The sequence below is a fragment of the Hordeum vulgare genome, chromosome 4H (genome assembly GCF_904849725.1).
Source record: "Hordeum vulgare subsp. vulgare chromosome 4H, MorexV3_pseudomolecules_assembly, whole genome shotgun sequence".
Classification (NCBI taxonomy): Eukaryota; Viridiplantae; Streptophyta; class Magnoliopsida; order Poales; family Poaceae; genus Hordeum; species Hordeum vulgare.
Genome location: NC_058521.1, coordinates 129,354,103 through 129,376,319, shown reverse-complemented (window position 1 = coordinate 129,376,319; position 22,217 = coordinate 129,354,103). Strand labels below are relative to the sequence as shown.

Here is a 22,217-nt window from a genome sequence, read left to right as displayed (position 1 = left end):
TTGAAGAACTTCACTGAAGATTATCTGCGTTGCAGAGAAGGAAGGGATACATTTCTAGAAGAGATGATACCGAGAAGATTGTGTGAAGAAATTCACCCCTTAAAATCATTGCTGACGCGAAACAATTTTCCTTGGGTGTGTCCGAAGAAGAATGACTGTAGTCGAGAAGTTTGATGGCGAAGCGGAGATGTAGCATTTGTTTCGTTGTTCTTCTTACTCTTACTTTGAGTCATAGGACCACAATACTATTAAGAGGGGTATACGTTCTCGGTGCTTAGGTATGTTGTGATGCTTAGCCAAAACCTATGAAAGGCTGAGAGAAACCGCTTTGTGCTATGAATGATTACTTGCCAGCTAGAGATGGCGTTCTTCTTTGTTGCGAGAGATATTTTTGGACTGAAGGGTTATCGTTACTTCTCACAAAGGAATGTTATCGTTGTGCTCAAAATCCAACCATTGGAAACGTGTCGGTTGGCTATTGGCTGGACTGCATGTCCTAAATGGCCATTTCCCTTCAGGGAAGGCTGCAGCTATATGTAGCCACCCTGCTCCAACGTTGATCGTTGGCTGCTCTGCTTGAGATTCTGAGAAGATTGATTGAGCACCCCTCTCGAGAGATTTGAGTTTAAGATTCATTTAGAGAAAATCAAGAGCCATAATTTAGATAGTGGTGAGTATCACAATAGATCTGAATTAGAGTTCTTGTGCCTATTACTCTTGAGAGTTGCACACTCTCTAGGAAGATAGGTGTTGGCTTGAGTATCGAAGAGTAACTGTCTTCACCAAAAAAAGTCTTCAGCAACCAAGAGTAATTTTGGTTCGCGAAGAAATCTGTCGAAGGTTTGGAGATCGCCGACAAGTATCTACCCCAAGTGTATTCAACCGAAGTTTGATCAATTTCCAGTTGAAGGAGAATAGGACGGAGAGAGGTATTCTCTTGTGGTCAATCACAAGTCCCTCCAACGAGACGCAGCTCTTTTCCATAAGAGTGACTTGGTCTATCAAATCATCGATCGCCATCGAGCACCACTGGTTCATTCGACTCTATTCTTTGTGCTCTCGATACCGGGTGGTTTCCCTGATCATATATTTGTGTGTGTTAAGTGTTCATTTTTGTATCAATTCATTATCTCATGTGTGTGTCGTTCATCCTCTCGTATTTTCTCACATTGTTTGCATCTTATTACCAGGCACTTTACTGTTGTTCTGTCATCCATGTTACTTAACTTGATATCACACTCTTCTTTCATTGTCATAGCGAAAATTTTGTGCTACTATACCCACAAGATCATCACATCTTCCTTACTTAGATTTGTTTAGTCTTTCTCGCCGTGTTACCTTTCGGTGATATTGATATCTAGTTCTCTTCGGTGCTCCGCCAACCTAGTTTATTTCGCTGTTGTATTTGGTTTTGATTCGAAGTTTCAAAAGAAAACTTTAATCTTCCATTCATCCCCGTCTGGTTGATATACTCTTGGTCCTAACAAAATATATTGCAAATTTAAGAAATGACAGTATACATGTCTTAGATGAAAGATACACAAATAGAAAATTACTCCCTCCGTCTCAAAATAAATGTCTTAACTTTGTACTAGCTCTAATACAAAATTATACTAAGCTTGAAACATTTATTTTGGAACAGAGGGAGTATAGCAACATGTGGTATGACCGGCGTACAATAGTCAATCCCTAGAGGGATGCGGCTGCAAGCAATCCAGGCATCCAACGAGGTGAGGAGCACACGCGGCTCACGGCGATTGGTGAGTGTGTGCTCTGGCAGCCGACGAGGTGAGGACAGTGGACGACTTGTGGCCGGTCGACCGTGAAGGAAGGGGAAGGGATCGAGCGGCGAGGTGAGCTAGTGACGAGGAAGGGACAAGGGGAGGGGTGCACAAACAAGAGGAACGACTGCGGCACTTTGTCAGAGAGAGAAGGAGTGGAACGAGAACACAAGACTTGCTATACGAGATTAGGCCGTCTCGGAGGGAGATGTGTTTCAATGGGCTGTTTTGGGATGAAATGAGCAAGTACCCCCTCCGTTCCTAAATACTCTTTTTATTTCTAAATACAAATCTTTTTAGATGTTTCATTAAAAGAGTACATATGGATGTATATAGACATATTTTAGATTATAGATTCACTCATTTTGCTCAGATTCCTTAGAGGAATCCTATATCACGAAACTCGTGATCTCGTCAGATTCCTTACATGAGAACCTCAACTTTGAGGAGACCCAAAGTTTCACCGGGATTCCTATCCGCAAGATATATCGCTAAGGTAAGACAAATCTAGCAGGACCTCCCTACGTGTCGACGAACCCGATAGGAGCCGCGTATCTCATTCTTAGGACACAATGGATGGGAAAGCCTACAGGAAACCAAACCTCAAGTTTCCTTGTGGTGGCCCTGCAGTCTGCCCAATTTGGACCAATACTCATGAGGAGCACTGGCCCGGGTTGTTGATTAAATCCTCGGGGTAGCTACTCCCTATGCAAATTATTATTAGGTGATTAGCAGATTAAACCAATGTTGGGTCCTCCTGGACAAGCCTTAACACTATGCGATTTATCAAGGGGGTCCCCTAACAACCCCGAACGTGTTAGGAGCGATCAGTTATGGAATCAAACACCGGTAACCGAAACTTAGGCGGCAACAACGGAACAAATCACTCGGCAAAAGGCTAGGCCTTTCGTTATTTACCAAGTATATAGGTGCATTAATTAAATAGCAGTTTAAACATAATGATATCAATATACTCATGATATCACATGAGACAGCTGGCACCTGCAACTAGAAAAGCTACTCATTAGAGGTTGAGCAAGCCTACTTAGCCAAACAACAATTTCTAGGAGAGGGGGGTGTTTGGGTTTCATGGCAAAGACATGAGGCATTATATCAAGTGGTAGGCAGCGAGCATGTATCGAAGGAAACGTGATTCTAAGCATAAGAAAGCTAGATACGGTATCAAGGTCACGGTCATCTTGCTTGTGATGTCTTTAGCTTGGAAATGCTCTTGATCTTCCTGCACGTACTCTCCAGAATCCACGTACTCGCTCTCCGACCCCGATGCTACCCAAGAAAATATAACAGCCAATGAACACCAACACAACATGATGAAACAAGCAATATGATGCATGTGTGAAGAAGGAAGCATGCATTACTATTCTAATCACTTTCAAATGCATTAGCTGAGTTTATTGAATTCTGGACAAAACCTCATATTAAGTTATTTTGACATGCATGAATATGGCATGAACATGTGCATCACGAGAAAGGGATGCAAAAACATATAAAGAACGTAGGAGTCAGAGTTACGGATCAACCGGAAACTACGTATGGAGACCTACGGTTCAAATCAGCCACAAACTCACTCCAATGGCACTCCCCTCGTGTTACCAGGTTGCCACATGATCAAGCAATAAAATATAACTGGGGTGGTGCATGGGAACACACCACACCACCAACAATGCCCACATAAGCTTCAAATCAACAAAAACATGCAATCTGTTTTCAACAGCACCTTAGCAGTTTGTCCACAACATTTAAAGTAGCTACAACCATCCAAATGAAGCAAGCAAGATATGAGGCAAAAGCCATCCAAAAGCTCTAGAACCCTGAACAAGAAGTTAATACAAAGGGATCACCCATGATCAGATCTATGGACACAAACTTGGACAAAATATCACAAATTCTGGGACTTCGTGAAAATCACAGATTTTCACCAGCTGCTTATGCTCTGAAGCATTTTGGCAGCCTCCAAAATGATATCTACATGAAGTGAAAAAGCATGAAATTTAACAAGGAGCTAGACAAACTTAAAAGCTCAAAAACTTTAGTTTATTGCATGGGCAGATTCCTAACACACGAGCTAATTCAACCAAGACAACAGGGGAAGAAAATAACATAAGATTCTCAGACTTAGTGAAAATCACAAGGTTTCACAAATCTGCCAGATTCAGCTAAGTGTCAACTTTGACAAGGAACAATAGGTGCATACAAAATCCTAACAACAAAACAAAGACCCCATGCTGTAGTGGGGTTCACCCACTACCACTACATCAAGGATTCATCCCCAAAGGGTTAAGGCACCACCTAATACAAAGCACTAAACATGGCATCATGACAGAAAATAACAATTTTATGAAGTTTCTCTAAAGTGAAATCTGATTGCACCAATGGATTGCTTGGATGATTCTACCCCAAAATCATATATAATACATGGGCACTTGCATGTAACCTCAAGGCACAAAGCTAGCTCGAAAATAACACCAAGAATCACATGAGCTACAATTGCCTATTAGACACATGTAAAAGTTTTCCTATGCATCACCTACACATGCACTTGAACTAGGACAAGATCATTCTAACTAGGCATAGCCTTACAAACATAAATAACCACAAGTAGGAATGTGTTCATCCACACACCCCCATGATCACACACACACATGAGCACACACACTCATGCACATGGATATGTGGAATCATACCACACACTCCTACACCTACACACACACATGAGCACATACACACACACACAATGCATGTGAGATGCACACATGTATGTGTTTGTGCATACTCCCACAAGTGTGGGTGTGCAAACACATACACACATACACACACATGCACATCAACCTACACCTACACACACTTGCATAGATCAACACCTAGCATCAAAGAATATCAACAAGCCATGGCAGTGTTTTTTTATAAAGAAAAACAATAAAAAACAACAAAAAGAAAAAAGAAGAAAAAAGGGGGGAGATGTTGGGATCGAACCGAGGACCTCCCTGGTGCAACAACATGCACATCACCACTGGGCTAGGCATTCGACACTTAACAGAGAGGGGGGAGTTGCTCTTTTGAGCATCCCCCTGTGCTCCTACTGCACACAAGCGGCGGCCGAAACAGGGGAGGCTCCCCGGTGACACTCCGATGATCTACAACGAACGGCTACTACGGCATGGGAAACGGGAGGTTTGGGGAACCCATTACCGTGGCTAACCCATGCGGAGGGACCCTGAGACGGCGGCGCGACACGGTTGCACAACCGGCCGGAGCAGGACACGACGGCGGCGTGATTCCTGCGACAAGGTGAACCTTTTGGCGCGGGGAAGGAAGGGGTGCTCCCCTAGTGGTGCTTGGAGGAGTTCCCGCTGCCGAGAAGAGGAGGAAGAGGCGAGGTCAATGGCGACGACGTGCTGTGCTCCGCCCGAGACGACGACGGCGAGGAGGGGTCGACAGAGGAGATGATCCAGCCTCCTAGCGCCGGGAATGGATCGAGGGAGGATCCAGCATCCTCCCTGCACGCTTGGATTCAACGGGGAGGCACCGACGACAAGGGGAGGGACGACGACGACGGCGCTGCGCGCTCTCTGAACCTTTCTTTCTCTCTGAAACTCACCTACAAAGAAGGGGAAGAAGGAGGGAGAAGGAGGTGGCGGCGGGAAGAGGAACCCTAGAGGGGAACGCACGTCGATGGGGAATAAATAGGCGACGAGGGGCTGACGGCCTCGGCGTCCGTGATGCCACGGTCGCATCTCGCTCTCAATGCTCGACGCTCCCTAACGAAAAGAAGACATGAGGGGGGGACGACGTCAGAGGAGGAAGAACAAAAGGGGAGAGGGCCACACGAGAGAAAGAAAAGGAGATGGGCCAGGGAAGAGGAGAATATAGCCGGCCCACTGCTCTATCTAGCGTCCGACAGGAAAGAAAAACACAAGTTTTTTTCCAATTTAAAATAAACAACACACAAACTTAAATGCCCACTGCCACATAGGGGTTGGAAAAAAAACTAAAAAAAATACATAGGGCATAAGAGAATTATGCCCTATTTTAACAAAATAAAAACCAGATTTTTAGAGTAATTAAATTATACACGAAAACATGAATTAATAAAGTTGTTTATAATATTTACTACAATAATCCAAGTGATATTCCACAATGGGAGTTAACCCTCAATCAGAATTAATCTCCTCCACTTAACTAACATTTTTAAAACAGGTTTAATCAATGTTAATTCATAAGTTCAATTATTAAAGGAGAAGGTGTTTTTGAAACCTTGGTTGAAAGCAACATAGTTTGAAAACATCATAACATCAACACAACCACACTAGTACTCTTAATGGATCAAGCAACAACAACATCACAATGGAATGCTATGAATGCAAATGAATGCCATGATGCAAGATGGAGACAAAATATGAAGCCACATGAAATGATAACTCTTATAGCATTGAAAACATGGTTCCGAAATAGGAAAGGTTCCCAAAATGGCAAGGGTTACATCTGGGGCATTACAGTAGTGTCGGCGCCAGGTTTACGTGGACTAACCGCTAGGCCGACCTGACCCGCTCCATCCTTGATTGGGTCCTTGTCTCCCGTGAGTGGGAACTCCGTTGGCCTCTAGCCTCACTTCGGGCGATTACTCAGATTGGGTCAGGCCATGTACCCCTCCTCCTCTCCTTCGAGAATGAACGACCTCCTCGGTTTCGATTTGAGCCTTTCTGGCTCAACCAGGTGGCTTTGTTGCTACCGTCCGTGACAAATGGCTTGCGACGCGTCTTTCTCCTCACTGCGCCCTCTCCGCCATTGATTCTTGGCACTTCTGTGTGAAACGTTCGTGCAAATTCATGAAGGGTTGGGGCGCGAACCTCGGTCAGGACTTGCCGGAGCGTAAGCAAACTCTCCTGACATCCATCAAATCTCTCTCTTCGGGCTAATGCTGCTGGTCTTTCTGTTGAGGAATGGCTTTTGCCTTACGATCTTGAGGACCAGCTCACGATCATTTATGCCGACGAGGTGAATTATTAGCGGTCGCACGGGACCCAGAACTGTCTCCTCAAAGGCGACACCAATACGACCTACTTCCAGGCTATCGGTAATGGCAGGCGTCGCTGGAACACCATCCCTTTGCTCTGGGATGGTGAGTCTCTTTTGAAGCGCCCAGAGGACATTCACGTCCACGTTGATGGCTTTTACAAAGCCCTTTTTTCCGCCTCCCCTTGGGAAGGGGTGTCCCCGACCCGTGACGGCTGGCCGACCCATTGTCGCGTCTCCGCGAAGGAAAATGCGGCCCTCACGGCCCCATTTTCGGAGGAGGAGGTTTGATGGCCATCTAGGGCATGAACCCGACTTCTGCCCCGGGCCTCGGTGGCCTCCCGGTGAGGTTCTTCTAGACCTTCTGGAGTGTCATTAAACCGTAGGTGATGGCCATCTTCGAGGAGTTTTATGTTGGCTCCATTGACCTCGCTTGCCTCAACTTTGGGATTATCACCCTTATCCCCAAATTTCCTGGTGCTTCCGACATTCGCCACTTCCACCGCATCACGATGATCAACGTTATCTTCCGCATCCTGCCAAAGGGGTACGCCAATAGGGTGACCTTTCTTGCGATCGGATCACTCATCAGGACCAGTCGGCCTTTATTCGAGGCCGCTACATCTTGGATGGTGTCCTCATCTTCCATGATACCCTCCATGAGGTCCGCTCAAAACACCCAAGGGCGGTCTTCCTGAAGCTGGACTTCCACAAGGCGTATTTTACTGTTTGCTGGGCCTTCCTTCAGGAAGTATTACTCCGGGAGTGCTTCGATGACTGTGGGGTGACCCGAGTGATGTAGATGGTCTCGTCCGGGTGCACCACGGTCAACATCAACGGGGAGATGGATCCTACTTCCCCACCATGTGTGGTGTCCGTCAGGGTGGTCTGTTATCCCTGTTCCTCTTTAACATGGTGGTTGAGCACTCGCCTCCATCCTTGATAAATCCAAGGAGGCGGTCCACACTTGTGGTATCGTCCCTCACCTCGCGGGAGGGCATGGCGTTTCCCTCCTGTAATATGCGGATGATACTATCATCATGGTCGAAGGGTCTGGCGATGACATTTCGAACCTAAAGTTCCTCCTCGTGTTCTTCCAACAGATGTTGGGTCTCAAGATTAACTTCGATAAGAGCATGGTTATGATGTTGCGATACTCCTCTGTCGAGGTCCAGAGCATCACATACCGCCTCAATTGTCAGTTGGGTTCCTTCCCCACGACCTACTTTTTTTAGAAAAGGAGGATGACCCCCGGTCACTTCATCTCGGAGATGCATGCAACCATTTTATTGATTATTCCTGAGGACCTTACAAACTAGTACAACAATATGCCTGAATCCTCCATCTTGGCAACATCTACCGCTACTCCTATCCATATGATGAAGGGGTGCAAGCTAGGCCAAATACCCATACCTCTCACCTAAGCCTAACATCTAAAGACGGAGGCCCCGACCGAGCCACATACCGGGTCCGGGGCACAAACCGGTTTGACGCACTCACATGTGTGCCGGCACCATCTTCCACCGGTTCATCTTCAGAGCAGATTGAGGTGCCAGCCTTGGCACATGCCTCCGCCATCGATGCCACCATGACGCCAAACGAAAACCTCCACCTACGCGAGTCAATCTCCAAGCAGCGGACGCAGATCCATGCAAGGATAGGGCCGCACCACCGCCGCCGCCCACCACCCACAAGCGCCACCCAGCCCCAAGGTTTCCAAAGCGGTGCCTTCAAGAAGGGAACGATGCAGTGAGCACCGCCGCCGCCCAACAAAGTTAGGGCTTTCGCCCGGGAGACCAAGAGGAAGGGGAAGTGAGGGGATCAGTCCATACCAACGCCTCCAAGGAGGGGAACGACGCCCTCAAGCATCGCCGTCGACGCGTCCGGCCATGGCCGGCCAGGGATTACACCTGAACTAGATCCCCGCCACTAGCAGCGTCTCCTGTACAGAACCGACGACCCAAGGAAGCGCGGTCCGACCAGGCTAGCCCGCACGCCGAACAGGGGAGGAGGGGATGCGCCAGATCGCGCGCATCGGCCACCGCAGAAGCCGCCGCCGACGGCAACGACCATCGGATCCCGCCACCCGCGCGGCCGGGACACCAGATCCACCGCCGGCACGACTGATAGCTTGCCGTGCCTCGCCCTTGGAGCCACCGCTCCAGATCCGGGGTTCCCCAAGTAGAGTCAGGGTAGTCAAGGCCCCGCCGCCATAATCCTTGGCACCCCGGGCTTGCCCGACGGTTGCCTCACACGGCGACAAGGAAGGGAGGGGGAGGGAGTGGGGCGGCTAGGGTTGGGAGGGGACGAGAGGGGGAGCCACACTGTGAAGAATCCCCACGACCTACTTGGGGATCCCCATTAGTGACTCTTGCCTATCGATGGCTGACCTGCATCCGACGGTCAACAAGATCCAACACCATATTGAACTGTGACAAGGTCGATGGCTGTCTAAGGCGGCTCGGACCGTCCTCATTAACTCGTCCCTGTCAAGCCTCCTCCTCTTCCTGATGAGCTCCTACAGTCTGCCCGAGACGCTTCATCACAAGATTGCCATGGTTCACGCACGGTTCTTCTAGGCCGGCGAGGGTGATAAACAGAAATACCATATGGTGCACTGGACCGAGATCTTCAAGCCCCGGGAGCAGGGAGGGATCGGGATCATGTCCTCCAAATGAATGAACATTTCACTGCTTACCCGCTAGCTGTGGTGGATTGAAAATGTGGAGGGTGGCCTCTGGATGCGCATCATTCATAATAAATACATGCGGGACCAACCCCTCGCCTTCTGCCAGCACTCCGGTGGGTCACAGTTCTCGCAGTCCATCATCCAACTTCTCCTGGTCCTTCCTTATCGGGATACCAATCTCGGTTGGCTGGGGCGTGTCCACTCTGCTTTGGTTTGACCGTTGGGCCACCGACAATCCCTTTGATGCACATTTCATGGATTTGTTCGTCATTGCGGTCGAACCTAGGATCTCGGTTGAGACGACCCTTATTGACTTAGGGTGTATCGCCTTCCGGCGGCCATTTGGGCCTTTGGAAGCCCTCGCTTGGCTGGAACTGCTTGATTGCGTCGCAATGCATGAGCCATATGTGGACCTGTCGATTGACCAACGCTCGTGGCGTCTAGAGCCATCGGGTCGCTTCTCCATGAAGTCTCTCTACCAGGCCATCGCCCCGACCCTGGGTCCTGCACCCCTCACGGTGATTTGGTCGATTAGGCTGCCTTTAAAGATTCAAATCTTCCCATGGCAATGGATCCATATCCGTGTCCCTTTCGGTGTTGAGGCGCTCAAACAGAATGGTGCTCGGGATGGCATGTGTCCGCTCTGCGGGACGGAGGAAGACTCGAATCACATCTTCTTCTCCCACGTATCCGCACAATTCCTTTGGAGTTGTTTCTGCGAAGTGGTCAGCGGATCTTGGTCTCACAACAATTTTCCCGACATCTTCGTCGAAGTCCAGGCTTTGCCTCTGAATTTCTGCCACACTAGGTGGCTGACTGTCGGGGTGCTTGTGTGGACGTTGTGGACGGTTCGGAATAAGTTTGTGATTTAGCGTTTGCCTCTGCGACGTGCTATTGACGCGGTCTTTAGAATGTGTGGTTTTATGCAGCCTTGGTGGCTGCTTAGCCGTCTGCGAGACCGTGACACCATCAACAACATCATTGCCCATCTTCGGGCGTTGGCCTCCGATTGGCGCCGCCGCTCCCTCCTCCACTACCGGTGCCGCCTTTGTTTTTTTGTTTCTTTGGCCTTGTTGACCAGTGCCCTCAGCAGAACCTACGTACCTTGTGTTTGTGCTACTTGCCTGCGGCGTGTGTGCGTGCGTGTGTTTGTGTTGTGGTTATTGTTGGACATTGTGCTTCAGTGGTTTGCTTTATTTATAAAGCGGGGCAAAAGCCTTTTTCGATAATGTTTATTATGGCTACAGGAATATGAATCATTTTTTTACTCAAAAGTATGCCAAAGATGTACCATAGTTGTATAGAAGATAGAAAAATATTTACAAGATCAAGTGGAGTCACTACCTCCACAAAACCGGCGAGAGGCAACCAAAGAAACCACCACTCCAACTCCCACTCAAGACCTACTACTCACAATAGATTATAACTCCACTCCCACCTGCCATGCCCCCATTGTTTCAACTCATCAAAAAATTGAGAAACCAAGGTGTCCTTGGATGCTGCCGATTACTAAACACTCTAACATTTCTTTGCTTCAACAAGCTCCAGCAAATCAAAGTGACCACCGTATCAAAACCTTTGCACAATTCTGCTTTGCACCACCAAGACACTAACCGACCAGTCGCCGTTGGGATGCTTATTAGTTGTATGTTTGTTCTCAGGAAGCATCGAAACCACATCCCGCCTTGAGAAAAAACAATGTAGCAGAATGTGATCGACATTATCATGTTGCTGATCACATATTCGCCCAGTTCCTCAATATAAGTCTTTTTAGAAATTTCACTAGAGGATTCCATGCGAAGCAAAATAAATGAATTTGCACTCTAAAATATGTCTTTATACATCCGTATAAAATCTCTAAGGCCTTGTACAATGGTGGGTGCTTACACACAGGTTCTTAAGAAAAAAATGCATCGTTGCACGTCGTCTTGCAATGCATAGGTGCTAGGCACAGGTGCTTCGATTACTCAGATGTAGGAGTTGGGTTCTTTTTCCTCTTCTTTGTTCTGTCAAAAAAGGCTTAAAGCAACCAGTTATTTCCTAAGCACTCGCTGACACCGGAAGCAAACATTTGCTTCTGCCTCCAGTTCTAAGCACTTGTGCAGTCCAATATGAATGAATAAAAAAATCGGGTTTATTTCTATGGCACCTGGGAAAGCTCCCGGTGTTGTACATGTCCTAAAAAGACTTATATTTAGAAAGGAAGGGAGTAGGAAACAAGGCGATAACTCCTCCTGAAGCTTGTGCCTCGTCCTCCTGTCCGAGATCACACTCTATACTGGACGGCCAACCACATGAAAATTTCGCATGACAACAGCGTCCAACAACACCAAATCGCCTTCGCATAGGGAACCCGGATGCCCCCTTCACAGAACATGTTGTAAGTTGGTCCCGAGGAGTATACTCTACTCTGATGCCACCTCCAGATGGCCTCATCTTGAGCCGAAGGATCCAAATTAATATCCATCATAGTCTCCCAGAGATGAACAAGTTGTGCCAAGAAATCAATAGATAACTGCCTGCCAATATCGTTGGCCCAATGATGCAAATTTAGGCCCTCCTTTACCGTACGCCGGTTGATTACTCGAGTTCTAACGTGTGGCATCACCAAAGGAGCAATTTCAGCCACCGTAAAAACCTAGATCCACCTATGTCTTGCAGGTTCCAGAAATAAATCCAATACGCTCTGAATTATTCAATTCTCTTACTCTGATATTACTCATCAATCTAACTTGCACGAGAAAACTTTGTCAAAATTGCATCTGAAAAACTCTGATATTCTTAGAAAAATGTCACTCCTTATTTCCACGACAAATCATTTCAAAGTATTTGTATTCTTGAAACAATTCTTTTTCAAAGGATTTATCGTGCAGGAAACATCTCGCTCTCAGATATCACCGAGTGCATTGAATGATCTTCCTCAATCGAATCATATCTTAGTGACACTCTTCCAAAGATTTTTATCGCCCCTTGCTCTCTAACAATGCAGGACTTCAGTTTGTCAAAACTTTCACCTCTACTCTTCGATGTATTTTGTTTTGTCAACAATCATCCAAAAGGGGAGATTATTGGTACAATTTCTTGCCCGCTTGTGTTTTGAAGATTGTTGTCAGTAACAGTCATGGACTGACTAGTTTGCTAGTGCACACAAAGAGAAATAATCCATGGAGTTCCGAGAAGAATGTTATATCATGTTTTGAAGTTTGAAGAACTTCACTGATGATTATCTGCGTTGCAGAGAAGGAAGGGATACATTTCTAGAAGAGATGATACCGAGAAGATTGTGTGAAGAAATTCACCCCTTAAAATCATTGCTGACGCGAAACAATTTTCCTTGGGTGTGTCCGAAGAAGAATGACTGTAGTCGAGAAGTTTGATGGCGGAGCGGAGATGTAGCATTTGTTTCGTTGTTCTTCTTACTCTTACTTTGAGTCATAGGACCACAATACTATTAAGAGGGGTATACGTTCTCGGTGCTTAGGTATGTTGTGATGCTTAGCCAAAACCTATGAAAGGCTGAGAGAAACCGCTTTGTGCTACGAATGATTACTTGCCAGCTAGAGATGGCATTCTTCTTTGTTGCAAGAGATATTTTTGGACTGAAGGGTTATCGTTACTTCTCACAAAGGAATGTTATCGTTGTGCTCAAAATCCAACCATTGGAAACGTGTCGGTTGGCTATTGGCTGGACTGCATGTCCTAAATGGCCATTTCCCTTCAGGGAAGGCTGCAGCTATATGTAGCCACCCTGCTCCAACGTTGATCGTTGGCTGCTCTGCTTGAGATTCTGAGAAGATTGATTGAGCACCCCTCTCAAGAGATTTGAGTTTAAGATTCATTTAGAGAAAATCAAGAGCCATAATTTAGATAGTGGTGAGTATCACAATAGATCTGAATTAGAGTTCTTGTGCCTATTACTCTTGAGAGTTGCACACTCTCTAGGCAGATAGGTGTTGGCTTGAGTATCGAAGAGTAACTGTCTTCACCAAAAAAAGTCTTCAGCAACCAAGAGTAATTATGGTTCGCGAAGAAATCTGTCGAAGGTTTGGAGATCGCCGACAAGTATCTACCCCAAGTGTATTCAACCGAAGTTTGATCAATTTCCAGTTGAAGGAGAATAGGACGGAGAGAGGTATTCTCTTGTGGTCAATCACAAGTCCCTCCAACCAGACGTAACTCTTTTCCATAAGAGTGACTTGGTCTATCAAATCATCGATCACCATCGAGCACCACTGGTTCATTCGACTCTATTCTTTGTGCTCTCGATACCGGGTGGTTTCCCTGATCATATATTTGTGTGTGTTAAGTGTTCATTTTTGTATCAATTCATTATCTCATGTGTGTGTCGTTCATCCTCTCGTATTTTCTCACATTGTTTGCATTTTATTACCAGGCACTTTACTGTTGTTCTGTCATCCATGTTACTTAACTTGATATCACACTCTTCTTTCATTGTCATAGCGAAAATTTTGTGCTACTATACCCACAAGATCATCACATCTTCCTTACTTAGATTTGTTTAGTCTTTCTCGCCGTGTTACCTTTCGGTGATATTGATATCTAGTTCTCTTCGGTGCTCCGCCAACCTAGTTTATTTCGCTGTTGTATTTGGTTTTGATTCGAAGTTTCAAAAGAAAACTTTAATCTTCCATTCATCCCCGTCTGGTTGATATACTCTTGGTCCTAACAAAATATATTGCAAATTTAAGAAATGACAGTATACATGTCTTAGATGAAAGATACACAAATAGAAAATTACTCCCTCCGTCTCAAAATAAATGTCTTAACTTTGTACTAGCTCTAATACAAAATTATACTAAGCTTGAAACATTTATTTTGGAACAGAGGGAGTATAGCAACATGTGGTATGACCGGCGTACAATAGTCAATCACTAGAGGGATGCGGCTGCAAGCAATCCAGGCATCCAACGAGGTGAGGAGCACACGCAGCTCACGACGATTGGTGAGTGTGTGCTCTGGCAGCCGACGAGGTGAGGACAGTGGACGACTTGTGGCCGGTCGACCGTGAAGGAAGGGGAAGGGATCGAGCGGCGGGGTGAGCTAGTGACGAGGAAGGGACAAGGGGAGGGGTGCACAAACAAGAGGAACGACTGCGGCACTTTGTCAGAGAGAGAAGGAGTGGAACGAGAACACAAGACTTGCTATACGAGATTAGGCCGTCTCGAAGGGAGATGTGTTTCAATGGGCTGTTTTGGGATGAAATGAGCAAGTACCCCCTCCGTTCCTAAATACTCTTTTTATTTCTAAATACAAATCTTTTTAGATGTTTCATTAAAAGAGTACATATGGATGTATATAGACATATTTTAGATTATAGATTCACTCATTTTGCTCCGTATGTAGTCCCCTAATGAAATTTCTAAAAATACTTATATTTAAGAATGGAGGGAGTATAAATCTTTTTAGAAATTTCACTACGTGGCTACATATCGAACAAAATAAATGATCTACACTTCAAAGTATATGTATATACATCCGTTTGTAGTCCGTTAGTGAAACATCTTAAAAGACTTATATTTAAAAATAAATAAAATATATGACATGGTAAAGAAATTCAATAGAATTCTAGGTGTGCCATGGCACACCGAAGACCCCCTTTAGGTGCGCCCGTGCTTGTACATATGGCTTGAGTAACCACAAACCAAGCACGATCAGGAAGACACTCATATTTAATACCGAAGATATGGTGCTTACTACCCCTCCCAAGAGATGCAACTTCCTTTAGGCTTTGTTCGGTTCCGTCGAAAATGAGAAGGATTGACATGGATTGACGATGATTAAATCCCATCTGTTAAATTGTGATCCAAATTCTACCGTATTGGACTAGACGTAGTACAAACAGTGTGAGCCTCTGCGTTGGTACCGACGCGTACGAGTACAACTCATTTACCTGTCCTTCAAGGACTCTCATGTATTGCCCCTCATATATACTCCATGTAGTCGTACCTAAAGACGGCATGTCGTCTCGTGCTTGTAATACTCCATCCTCATAGTGATTGCGCCTTCGTGCGTTCGTGGTTTTCTCCCGCAAGGGTTTCCACGTAAAAATCCGTGTTTTTTGTGTCTCTTTGATCTCGTTTTATCTAACAAGTGGTATCACAGCTGAGGTTCTACAATATACGAGATTTAAGACCGACTAGCAAAAGAGCTCGTGCGTTGCAACGGAAAAGAAAATAACACACACTCTGAACGTAATATATTTTCACATGGCATCACATTTGTGTAGCCGACGATGACCTTAGTGTTCACACAACGAAAACGCGTATGAATATACAGTCACTCGGAATAAGATGAGAAATATGTTGTTTCTCCCCACGACGTTTTCCAAAGATGTGCATGTATGGTTAACGATGTTTTCTTTCCTCTCAATTTGGTTTTAATTTAATGGATGTTTATTGCAATTCGTATCGTCGTCGGAAATAGAGAAAAAAAGGACCGTACACTACAGATTAAGTTTGCACCAAAAATAATATTTAAGAAGTATTCAACAGTTAAAAATAAACATCCTATTTAGATTCTATACATTTTTAATCAAATTTCATATATAACATATAAAGAAGGTATAGTATCCGATAGGAATGAACAACCCATATAATGCCAATAATTGCTATTGTGAGAGCATCAAATAATCATATTTACTGCATTTAAATGAGTATGAAACATAAACAATAGACATTTTCAAAATACCACATATAAAGAAGGTATTAAAATATTAATTAAGGTTGCAACAAAAACATAATTATAAAAATATGTTAGATTTGAATTCCTGGTTTAAATGATATGAATATTTCAAAAAACATTTTGAATCTGCTCCTACACCCATCAAAAAATCAAAGAGAAAAGAGGGCAAAAATAAAAAAGCTAAAACATTTTGAATCTGCTCCTATCCCATCAAAAAATCAAAGAGAAAAGATGACATAAATAAAAAATCGAAGAGAAAAGAGGGCAAAATAAAAAAAGATGGATGGGATTCGAACCCAGGCTGCCACGCTAGAGGCGCAAGAGTCCAACCAGCAGGACACCTTTGTAGTAGTGATAATCTTCAGGATTGCCTCCTCTTAACCAACCCAAACAGCTGGTGTGAACAAACGAACCGTTTTTCTCACTTGCGGGTGGCATGGTGGGTAATTATTAGCAACTTCAGGGATAAATATTAGACGTACGGCAGAAGCAATAGCTCGTTTATTATTACTAGTAAAATGCCCGTGCTACGCTGCGGATCACATAAGATTAGGTAGATTTAAGTTATAGTCAGAAAGTCATATGTTCTTATAGATGATAACAGATGTACGGAGACATGATCGAAGCAATGTTATATGGTTGATGTGTACATATCACACATGATCAAACATAGGGTTTACAATTAATAAACCTTTTAATCCAAGCCAAACATTTTCAGTCTTCACCTCACGTGAAGATTTTTTGTGTAGTTGTTCTCCCTAGTCACCTTTCTCACTTCTCATTGTATCATGTATCGAGGGGACAGAGCATGCATCACTTGTGGCAATTTGTGATGACTACTAACTTATCTTTCGACTGTAGTCCAATGAGTTAATCCTATCCTGACCACCCATGCTTGACATATGTCATCTCTAGCAAGTGAGCATTATATGATGCAACATGCCGACCATGACCAAAAGATAATGACGACATTCAAAATAAATTGACGTTGTAACATTCCAAACCCTTTACAAGATTTGACAAAAAAGGATCATATGAAATATTACATAATAGTATCTTAAGATAGCAATCAAGGCAATATAATAACATACATAAGAGGATTTATAGCACCGGGCCGCTCCACTCCGTATATGAACATTAAGTACAAAAAATGCATGGAAAATTGGAAAAAAACTGGGATTTTGCAATATCAAACTTGGGTGTCCTATCTACTTTCGTGTGATATCGTGAAAAAATACCATGAAACTATCCATGACAAAGAAAGACAAAAAAAATTCCTATGTATGGAAAAACTGTTTGGATGGATATTAGTTTGGATTGTATTTCCACCAATTTTTTCACGAACTTCACATGGGAGTAAATTGGGCACCCAGGTTTGTTATCCCCAAAATTACAGAGTGTTCTAAAAAACTGGCACATTTTAAATTTAAATTTCATACAGGGGTATGAAGCATCCAGGAGCTCCTGAGTACTTCCCAATAACACACATAATATAGCTTGAACACACACTTATATATATGGTTTCATGACAAAGAAGAATGAAGTGGAAGTGGTTAACTAAATGGTTTTCTAAATATGCAGAATAAAAAATAATGAATCTAGAAATATTCAGACAACGGGAAGAAAACTGAGCCCTTAGAGGGTCTGCTTTATATTTAGATAAAAGGAAAAAAAGAACAAGACTTGCAATACATTTTGTACCGAGCAAAGAAACAAAATGTACGGTAAAAGATGCTTCGAAATCATGTGTATATAGAACGGAAGAGCGCACAAGTGCATACATACACAAAATTAGTACTGGACCTCTTGTAACTCCAAGTCGTATCCAACAGAGACAATCCTAAATAACTTACAACTATGCAATTGTAGCGTTGTTCAACACCAAGACCAAACTTGGCTCCACCCAAACGGACAAGAATCCTATGCAAAGACTTATTTCAGCAACAACCAGTTCTAGTCTTCTAGATCAGTAGTCTTCACTAAAGTGTGCTTCAGGACATTTCTCTGTATAGGCATATACTGAGAGATAATAGTGTGATTTCTTTGAAACGAACTATAACAGAATAATAGATGCAATGGCCTCACCTTGCTCGTCAGCGATCCCTCTGCGAAGCTGCCTTCTATATCCTATAATCTGCAGGAAATATCAAAATGAAAAACAGATGTTATAAGGAGATTATCTCGTGTTGTAGAGAACAATTTCAGTGGCAGGATTCCACATTCTATAGGCCATCTTAAGAGATTGGAGGAACTCTATTTGAACAATAATATCATGTATGGGGAGCTGCCATCAACTCTAAAAACTGCACAAATCTCATAATCATCAACCTCAACTGCAGCAATTTCAGCAGACAACTCTATAGTACCCCGAGTGCCGATTTGCCGGCGGCTGGCATCATACCATGCTTCCCTCCCCCCTGATCCCTCCTCCCACCAGCCATCTTCACTCCTGATCTGTTTTCCCCCTAGTTTTCCCCCTCTTGCTTTCAAATTATCTTTTTCCTATTATGCTCAATACAATTTCATGATCACGGCTGCATATACTACCAATTTTTATCAACAACACAAAAGTGCTGGAGATTAGAGCAATTATGCAAGAAGAAAAGCAATGGGAATATTGAGGATTTGAAAAATAAACAAAGCAGGATCAAAAGAGACGTCACACCAGGCTATCACACTTACATAGCAATTGCTTCTGCTGCTAACATCTTGTGTCACAATCATCATAGCACCAGAATGCACTTGATCATAATGTGACCCATGTGCTTGAGATCCTCGATAGTGATACAAATGCTCAACGATTGCCATTTGAACCCAAAACCGAAGTGCATATCCCCAATCCATGGGGCTGCACATAACATGTGGAATTTAGAAGGAAAGCATAGCCATGGGCTGGCGGTGAATGACTGACTGAACATGTAACTTGTCCAATCATCACAGCAAATTCAGGTGCGCATGCTACTGAGCTTTGCAGTTTACGCAGTATAAATTATCTAAGCACGCACAATTGGTCACCAAGCAATAAATCAGTAGTTGAATAGCTGCTGCATAAAATCGGGAACCACACAGCTGCTGCATTGCCATCGGTTACCAAAATGGCGGAGCAGAGTAGATCTATGGCAGCAACAGTCTGTATTCCGAAATTCTCTAGCCACTTCACTGCATCCACGGCTGCTAATCTTATTAATCCTTATTACCATATGAATTCGCTTGTCCTAACAAGGCATTGTAATGTATGGGTTGTTCGTGGCAGCATGTATGGTTGATTCTGATTCTTGAAGGGGGGATGTGCGATTGGTTTTGTACCTTTCTTGCGGACGCAGTGGTTGTGGTCGACGGAGCAGGCGTCGAGGTCGTCGCAGGGCTCCTCCCCACCGCTGCCACCATCCATGTACGCTTAGATCAGTGGTTGTGGTCGATGGACGACGCGCGAGGGAGGCCGGGGAGGCGGCGGCGGTGCCTCGCCCCTCCGCCGACCTATCCCCGCGGTCCCCCGCCGAGATCCGCACCGGAGAGCCCCTGCTGCCGCCGCCATGCCTCCTCGTGCGCGCGTGGGCCCCTGCTGCCGCCGCCATGCCTCCTCGCCGCGGCCTGGTCGTGCCCTCCCCAAGGCCTAGCTCGGCCTGGCCGTCATCGGCTCGTCGCAACTCTAGCACCGGGAAACCACAGGGGGTTTTAGATAAAAGTGAAACGTTTTCCTCACTAAAGAAAGGACTGCGGGTTTATTAACTGAAAACGAAGGGGCCTTTTTGCAAAAATGCCATGCCGGACGACAGAAGCGATCGGCGCTTTATTATTAGGGGAGATTAGGGAAAGAAAAGCTAGGGTTCGTGCGCCGCCGCACGCGTCTCTGGCGATCCGTCCGGATCGATTTCCACTCCGTGTTCGACAGGATTTCTGCTACAGGTGCTGTACATTAGTCCATCCGATACATCGAAGCCGCTGCTGTTAATCACTCGGAGTTTCAGGGCGCGATCCTTGCCGTACGTCCGTCCAGGAAACGCAAGCATCCGCCGAGTTGCTGTTTCTGTCGCGTCCGTCCAGGAAACGCTGTCCGCTGTGCTGCTGCTTGCGACTGTTCCACGTAATCACTTGATCCATCGATTCATCCATCAGCACCTCAAGGAGCAGACTAGTACTAGTTACTAGTAGATCATTTTTTTTCCCTTCAATTGCTACAACTACCCAAGAGCTACCATGTGTTATTTATCCTATTCCGTTTCATCCGCATATTAATTCTATCAAGAATTTTCTACCGGCTTGTACTCAGATTTATCTACTCATGGCATCCATGAAGTACAATCTTCCGCTGCTGGACCGTGACACAAGGTTTACCCTATGGCAAGTCAAGATGCGGGCGTTGTTGGCGCAGGCCGACTATGATGATGCACTGCATAGTTTTGGGAAGAATAGAATTGAGGATTGAACTGCTGAGGAGAAAAGAAGGGATCGTAAGGCTTTGTCACAAATTGAACTCCATTTACATAATAATATTTTGCAGGAAGTTTTGAGCGAGAAAACTACCGCCGCTCTATGGTTAAAGCTGGAAGGGATTTCCATGACAAAAGATCTCACCAGCAAGATGCATGTGAAGCAAAAATTATTCATGCACAGGTTACCCGAAGGAGGTAATGTTTTGAATCATATTTCAAAATTTAAAGAGATCATATCCGATCTAGCTGCAATGGAGGTTACGTATGATGACGAAGATACAACTTTAATGTTACTTTGTTCGCCGCCAAGTTCTTATACCAATTTTCGAGACACCATATTATATAGTCATGATACTCTCACGCTTAATGAAGTTTATGAAGCTTTGAACTCTAAGGAGAAGATGAAATTAATGGTGCCTCATGATGGTTCAAGTTCATCCCAAGCCGAGGGATTATCTGTTCGTGGCAGGACAAAGGAGAAGAACTCACATAATGGAAACCGTGGCAAAAGTAAGAATGGCCAGAGGGGCCGGTCGCAATCCAGAGACAAGAAGCAGTCTTGCAAGTATTGCAAGAGAGACGGGCATGACACCTCAGAATGTTTCAAGTTGCAGAACAAGGAAATGAGGAATGGTACGTATAAACCGGAAGGTAACAAACAAGGTGAATATTCTGCTAATGTTGCTCATGATGATAGTTCCGACGATGCTCTTGTTGTTATTGCTGGATGTGCTGAGACCAATGATGAGTGGGTACTTGACACTGCGTGTACTTTTCATATGTGCTTGCATAGAGATTGGTTTACTAATTCTGATTCTACTACTGCTGTTGGTTCCGTTTTGGGTTTTGATAATTCATCATGCAAGATTGAAGGCATAGGTTCCATTCGAATCAAGATGTTTGATGGCACAATCAGAACTTTGACAGATGTTCAGTATATTCCAAAGATGAAGAGAAATCTTATCTCTGTGAGTGCCCTTGATGCAAAGGGGTACAAGTATTCAGGTGGAGATAGCGTTTTGAAGGTCACCAAAGGTTCTCTCATTGTGATGAAAGGTGACTTAAGTTCGACCAATGGTATTTATTACCTTCGAGGTTCTACCGTTTCAGGTAACGCTACTCCGGTTATTTCAAAGAATTCTGATTGTGATGCTTCTAACCTTTGGCATATGCGTCTTGGACATATGAGTGAACTTGGTTTGGCTGAATTAAATAAGAGAGGTCTTCTTAAAGGATATCAAACTGGTAAATTGAAAATTTGTGAGCATTGTATCTTCGGCAAGCACAAGAGGGTGAAGTTCAACACTTCGACTCATACAACTGAAGGTATTCTTGATTATGTGCATTCTGATTTATGGGGACCATCTCGCAAAAAGTCACTAGGTGGTGCTAGTTACATATTGACTATTATTGATGATTATTCGAGAATGATTTGGCCTTATTTCTTGAAGCATAAATGGCAAGCTTTCTCAGCTTTTAAGGAGTGGAAGATTATGATTGAGAGACAAACTGAAAAGAAGGTAAAAATACTTCGCACTGATAATGGTATGGAATTCTGTTCTAAGCAATTTGGAAATT

The 22,217-nt window shown here is 44.6% G+C and overlaps 1 long non-coding RNA gene across 1 annotated transcript; it reads right to left on the bottom strand.

Annotated features, from left to right (window-relative positions):
- Positions 1-18,198: 18,198 nt before the first annotated feature.
- On the bottom strand, positions 18,199-19,696 carry LOC123446243. The gene is made up of 3 exons (XR_006631279.1): positions 19,513-19,696; positions 18,889-19,054; positions 18,199-18,340 (listed from the first exon to the last, which is right to left on the bottom strand). It is a non-coding gene; the product is annotated as an uncharacterized LOC123446243 (long non-coding RNA).
- Between the last annotated feature and the right edge of the window lie 2,521 nt (positions 19,697-22,217).